Source organism: Tachypleus tridentatus, chromosome 12 (genome assembly GCF_004210375.1).
Source record: "Tachypleus tridentatus isolate NWPU-2018 chromosome 12, ASM421037v1, whole genome shotgun sequence".
Classification (NCBI taxonomy): domain Eukaryota; kingdom Metazoa; phylum Arthropoda; class Merostomata; order Xiphosura; family Limulidae; genus Tachypleus; species Tachypleus tridentatus.
The window spans coordinates 95,568,993-95,576,815 of NC_134836.1; positions in this window are offsets into that span (position 1 = coordinate 95,568,993).

Sequence of the window (7,823 nt, forward strand, 5' to 3'; positions counted from 1 at the left end):
GTAAAGCATCCCAGCCCAATGTTAAAATATTCCAGGGAAGTGCTTTGCTTACTCAATCTGAGTAACCATCGTTGTATGTATATTAGGGTGCGTCAAAAAACAAAAAGTTGTGACACTCAGTAGCTCGCTTATAATTTGATTCCATTCAATGAAAAAAATATGCTAGCGTAAAAATCAATCCAATACATTAATATTTAGGGGTTGTGCAATGTGCACAAAATAACAACGTGCTTCCGGAACCAAACGAAAAGTTGGCATTAGTGAAAGGCTAGCTTCAGCTTTAGACAGAACCCAGATCAGTGACCGAAAAGCCGCGCAAATTTTGCTTACTTTTGCAGCTCATATTGGACATAATATCGAGGATTTTGCCATTAGCCCAAGTTCCATAAGGAGGAAACGAATTACTAACCGTACTCTTCTAGCAGCTGAATTGAAGGAAAGTTTTTCTCCAAACGTTCCTTTGACATTACATTGGGATGGTAAGCTGATGCCTGACTTGGTTGGCAGAGAGAAGATCGAATGTTTGGCAATTTTAGTTTCAGGTGAAGGTGTACAGAAGATTCTTTCAGTGCCCAAGATTGATAGTGGGGATGCAAATTCAGTAGCTTCTGAGATCGGATCAGTTTTAATAGAATGGAATGTAAAAGACAGAATTAAATCGGTTTGCTTTGACACCAAGGCGACCAATACAGGATCCAAATCTGGCGTCTGTCTGAGGATTGAAATGTTACTTGAACGTGAGCTCTTGCACCTTGCCTGTAGACATCACATTTTGGAGATTCTTCTGAGCGCTGTATTCTCTACTCTTGTGATAGAGACATCAAAAAGTCCAGATATTACTTTGTTTTTAAACTTTAGAGATTGTTGGCCTAAAATTAATAAAACTAAGTACATAACAGCAGTAGAAGCAATGCCACTCCAAATACAGCCTTGGAAGGATGATATTATTCAATTTTGTCAGAATCTCCTTCAATCTCATCAACCACTGGACGATTATAAAGAGCTCTTGGAATTAGCTGTCATTTTTCTTGGATCTCTTCCACATGGACGTTCTTCAGTTTCTTTCCATACTTCTGGTGCTGTACATCGTGCACAATGGATGGCTCGAGCAATATATTCTCTAAAAATTTGGATGTTCCAAGAGGAGTTTGGTAGACTGCAACCACGGCCTGCTTCATCTCGTGTTTCATTTGACGCACATTTCTGCAGCAAACTTGGCGATTTGTGTGTCTTTATAACTAAGCATTACTTGCTCTCATGGTTTACAGCTAAGGGTGCTTCCGTGGCAGCTCGAAGGGACCTTACACTACTCAAGGAACTTGCATTGCATGAAAATCATATGATTAAGGAAGTTGGTACAAAGGCAATGAATCGGCATTTATGGTATTTATCTGAGGTTGCAGTTGGGCTTGCACTCTTTGATGACGGTGTAACAAATAGCGACAAACTCAAGATGGTCTCAAATATGAATACAGTGAAAGGATCTCCTTGGCCAACTCCACGTTTAACAGTTGATGCTGCAAGCAATGCTGTTTGCAGAAAACTTCCAGATTTTTTTACCTTGGCAACAAAGAAAATTTTCTACCATCTGGATATTAGTAGCGCATTTTTATCATTACCACCGAAAGAGTGGAGCGCCTCCAAAGAGTACAAACAAGAAAAGGACAGAGTAAAGAAACTTTTTGTGACAAATGACGCAGCTGAAAGAGGAATAGCTTTAATTCAACAGTTTACGGCAAAGGGCCGCACCAAGAACGAAGATCAATTTTAGTATATGATTCAGGTGGCAGAAGAACATCGGCGAACATAATGCGAAGGGAGCAGGCAAGATAAAACTTCAATGAAATAAATTTTTCTTTCAAGTTTTTATCTTTTTGCTAATTGTATAATCAATAAATATTAAATAATTTCTTTAAATAATTTAATTACCATTAACAATGTAATGTAGGATAAATTTAAGGAAAATAGTGAACTTTGCGAGGGATGCGCGACCCCTAAATACTTCGCAATTGAAATGAAACTTTGTCTATGTTCTTTTCTCATGCAGTGGCACAACTGAGCAAAAAAATTGGGACATTTTAATTTTTATCCTTTATCTGCTGACGCACCCTAATGTATATATTTAAAATTCTAAGAATGTTGCCTGCACCTTACAGAGTAAATTTCAAGAATTCAGCAGTTACTGGTTCATTCCAGTTTACATTTTTTGTCCCATTTTATAAAACAGCTATCTGAAAACATTATATAGAGCCTTAGAAAATAACAAAAAAACCTTTCTACTTTGCATTTACAATATTTTTGTAATACTCCAAATTATAACCTGTCCCATTACATCATTTACTAGCTGTACGTGAATCAAACAGTATATAAATTAATCTCGCATGATATCTGCAGATATTTACATAATAATATTAAGTAAAAATTCCATATTGATTTAGTTTGTTTTGAATTTTGCACAAAGCTACATGAGGGCTATCTGTGCTAGCCATCCGTAATTTAATAGTGCAAGACTAGAGGAAAGGCAGTTAGTCATCACCACCCACCACAAACTCTTAAGCTACTCTTTTACCAATGAATAGTGGGATTGACCATCACATTATAATGACCCCACAGTTAAAAGGGTGAGCATATTTAGTGTGAAGGGGATTCAAACCCACGACCCTTGGATTATGAGTTGAGTGCCTTAACAACCTGACCAAGCCAGGCCTATTCCATATTAATATTCTCATGCTAAAACTATGTTCAATCATTTCTATAGTGATGTATTCATGTCTCGTGTAGATGTTATCACCCAGGAGATCCAGATTATATGAATAATGAAAGGTTTATATTAAAAAAACCAAAAAGTAGTAGTAAAGGAGTATCATAAATTAATCAATCAAATGTTAACTCATCACTTCAGAAGAACATTAATCCAACATTTACCTTTGGCATACTTCATTTATTATTAACTTCTCAGTTTTACTACATGTAATAAGAAGTATAATCTCAGTACACAATGTAATTGTTAGTGATACTTAGTCTTAAAAATTACAGCATAATAAATTTACTTTACTGTCTAATTAAATGCCTGCTAATAAGCATTCACAAATATCACTTACTACAGGAAATTTATGGTAAGCTTTAAACAAATCTGAGTGTTTAAGTGGCTTGAAAAAGTGACAGTGAAGGGTTGGTACTAGAGAAAAATAACAGCAACCCGAGGTAAAACGTTCTTGTGCTGTAATTGCAGACTAAAGCTAAATACACTGTCATGCAAAATAAAAGAGGTGTGTTCCAGAAGGTTTTGATAATTACTTGCTTGTAAGTGTTGATAAGAAAAGATAATGACACTTGAAACAGTAACCTTTAGGTATTGTACTTGTAATTTAAACATGAAAAGTAAAGGTGTGATTTTGGCAAACCTTAAAACAGTCCTTGTATTTTACAAAATAAACCAGAATTTGAAATCCAATCCTTTAGGTACTGTATATGAAAATTTCCATAAAATCACTTCTACCTTCTTCCTGAAGAGAAAATAAGATCTTAACCTATTCTTATCACAATCTGTACATTCTCAAAGATTATACTACTATTACTAACATGAGTGATGCAAGAAGCAAAATGCAGTGTCAAGTTTGTTTCCTATTCACAAAATACATTACTACAAACCTTCTGCAAGCAAACCAATGATCTTAGATAAGAAAACCTAAAGTGTACATGGTATTTCAAATGCTGCTTAACATTAATAAAAAACTGATATAAAATTAATGTACATGAATTAAAAGTTACAAAGTCTATGACTAACCTTTAATAATCAAATACTATTAACGGAAGACATCTTAATTGGTATAAAGATCTCAAAACACAGCAACCTTTGCCAATGAAGAAACAAATATAATCTAATGAAAGAGACAAAACAACAATCTGGACAACAAAACATGATGATTGAATAAGGTATATAAATTTTGGAAAATAGCTAACCCGATAAAGTTATTTCTATTCTAAATCTAATATAACTAAAACAACCAATTTCCAACAATTTCAAAAAGAGCTAGTGGCAAAATGATATTTTCATGTAAAATGCTTTACATTTTAATAACCCCACAAGTATAATAATATCTATTTTACTAGTTCTTCACCTACTGAGACACTAAAATAAGTTTCACATCTTTTTTTTTTTTTTACATTAACTATTAACTTTCATTATTCATGTGTAATTTACTATTATAACTATACACTTAGCTTGTCACAGTCTTACACAAATCATCAAAACTGTTGGATAACACAAATGATTACAATGCAAGTAAAAACACCATGATCTACATATAACTGTACATATTGCTTAATACACTAATACTCCCCATTCTGGTCACAAACTCTAAACTTTGAAAAAAAACAACGAACCTTTGGTAAAGCACATTTAAAATAAATTATAAATAATTTCACATAAAACTCTCAAGTATTTGTTATTTAATATATGATTGAAAGGTATTACAGTGACAATTTTCAGTCATGACTTCAAAGTTACAACATTCCAAGTAATATGAATAAGACATGAACAGATGAACAGTTAAGTTCTTAAAAGTAAGAAAACAATATTTTAGTCACATAACAGTTTACTTTAACAATGTACCACGAGTTTTATTTTTATAATTATATTCTAAATATTAGTTCTAAGGTAAAATGACTAAAATCAGGATTTTTTTCCCTCAAAAACTAGCAGTAAAATCTTTTTTGTCCATTTTTTAACTTTCATCTTTAAGTTAAATAATATTAATAGTTTAAACTGGGTGATTTATGATTACCACCACAAAAAAAAAACAAAGTTAGATCATTCCAACATGTACTTTATTATTCATAACTATATTTATACTGCACTCACTAAAACTACTAGTCAGATAAGCAAGTTAAATCATAATTTTTATTTCATATTTTCTCATCATTGGTGTTTATGTCTTATGCTTACAGATCTAGATAGGTCAGGTGCAAGACACTTTTTCCTCCCTAAATCATAACTTATTCTCTCTGATAGGTATTTGGGTATTGATGTTTATATACCCATGAGGGTCAGGTTTCATCAACCTCTTCCTCCTTCCTTTAAAGTTTTGTCTTGCAACTGTCAAGTGTATTGATATATTGTGCACGAGGGCCAGAGTAACCTGCACTTACTCAGGCCCCTTTCACAGCAATGTCTATACACTATCTACACATACACTTGGTGCAACTAAATCATTTATCTTTATAGTTCCATAATCATTTGGACTTTCATTAGTTAAGTATTAATTATAAAGCATTTACATAAAAAAAACTCTTTCAATATTTAGTAACTAACCCCTATACTAATGTGGAGTCTAGTTTATAGGTGGCCTTTTTTTTCTTTTTAAATTTATTTATTTAGAAAATATATATTCACTGGGGAAAGGTGTTTAGATCTATCCTCATCATGTATGCAGTACCTGTTAAGTTCGCTTACTAGTTTATTTTTTCTCCAATTTTTGTCAAAATAATTTATTGTACTATGTAAGAGTCTATCTGCTATCGTTTCTATATGTGCGTATTTATACATGAATTCTGTTGATGTTGTTCTAGGTACTTTATAAACTGTTGTGAGTAGTGTATTTTGTATTGTTTGAAATAGATGTTTACTTGCGTTTATCCATGCTTAAATCATAACTTGACTCACCAAAACACAACTTGAAAAGCGCGGTAACGGATAATTGAACTCGCTAATAAGAGGCTTAGCTGTCAGTACAGAAATGGTACAACGCAGTACAATCAGCACTTGTCTTGAAAAATATTTCATTTCCCGAATTTACATTTGCCCTAACTCTTATTAATAACCAAAATTTGGATTTTTTTACTTACATCAATAAGGCGTGAAAAGTTACTTATCTTCTTTTTTCTTAAAGCACAGCAAGAAAATAAATCCAATCCAGGGGCTGAAACCCACCTAATACAACTGAGAGCCATTACTAGAACGAAGAGTAAGACAGCCTATAACATAAGTACGTTTGACGGCTACCGCTAGTGACAAACCTTTACATGTGTAAAAAACACATGCCAATGTTTACCTCTACTCCAACACTAAAAAAAAAAAAAATCAGCGTACAAAAAAGTTTTAACTTAAAGTAATTTGTCCTCGTATTTATTCATTTCTGCGTTATTAATAGCTTATCCAACAAGTTATATTAGTAGCCATTACTAAAATAACAATTAAATCAGCCTGTGGCTCAAACACATTTGTTTTGTTTGTTTTTTGGAATTTCGCACAAAGCTACTCGAGGGCTATCTGTGCTAGCCGTCCCTAATTTAGCAGTGTAAGACTAGAGGGAAGGCAGCTAGTCATCACCACCCACCGCCAACTCTTGGGCTACTCTTTTACCAACGAATAGTGGGATTGACCGTCAAATTATACACCCCCACGACTGGGAGGGCGAGAATGTTTAGCGCGACGCGGGCACGAACCCGCGACCTTCGGATTACGAGTCGCACGCCTTACGCGCTCGGCCATGCCGGGCCGGCTCAAACACATTTTACGGTTTTGCACATGTTCAAAATGCTTTACGTTTCCTTTTACCACAGGACCCTGTGATTTAAGAGAAAAAATCACAAAGAAGACTCATCTAGAAGATACTCGCATCATATTTACTCATTTCTTTATTATTATTAGTTTTTATTTATAATATACTTAAAAATAAGTATGTTTGTTTTTTGAATTTCGTGCAAAGCTACACAAGGTTACCTTTTACTAACATATAGTTTTCCATCATATTACAACGCAGCCGAAAAGATGACAAGTTTCTGTAATTGTATGTAGCTCGTTGAGTTTAACTGCCATAAATTATTAATAATTCACATGAAAGAGACAAAACCGTTTTTAACCTTTACGTTTAAATAGGCAAATTGAATTATTTCTTTACGTTTCCAATAACTTTATTTCAGTTGAATTTGCTTGAATATTTATAATCATAATAAAACTGAAAAACAATGGCACAGGTTTTATTTAAAACCTGTATTATATTTTTCTATTAAAATATAAAAACAATACAACTTAATTTGATTAAGTAGACACCGTGCTTAATTCCACCGCTTTCTCTCTTTCTCAAGACAGATTTTATTGAACTAAAAACCAAGATTTTAAATGTAAGTCTTCACTATATAACCTTCTTTTAAAACTAATCTAAGAAAACAGCTTGTCGAAATTCAACAGTTAAACTCGCTTTCAATATTCAGTCGACAGCACCATTTTATTAACTTTTCTCTCACAGAGCATTGTTTGGCTGTTGCATTCATCCTATGTCATAGTCGATTAGTAACAGACATTAACATACCATAACGTTTAATTAGCCTGTGTATTATATATACAGTGGAGCGCCGTTAAGCCGCGGTATTTGGGGGGTCAACCTGCTTAACCGCGGCTTAAACCTTTGTGACTGAAAAGCTGAAGTCCACAACAGTTCCGCCAAGGAGCCTCATCCGGGCCATTGCGTGATCATTATATCGAATTATCGAATTAAAAATAATACTTTAATTATTGATCACTTTTTTCACGGATTTAACACGGATTAACTTTAATGTATGGAGAGGTGTGATTCGGTAACAATGGCGGCCTCCATAAAGCTGACATAGAGAGCGGATAAGGTAGATTAATGGTCGATTTCTATTGTAATATATTTTATTTATTTCCCAAATTAAAGCAAATCCTTTTTAAATAACCCCTTGAAGTTATAAAGCCAGGATTAAATTCGTAAGCTGCGTTTTTACACGTTCTTAAATTAGCGGTGAGCCGCGATAATCCTTGCTCACATCGCTCACAAGACTTGCTACAGCGGCTTAAGCGA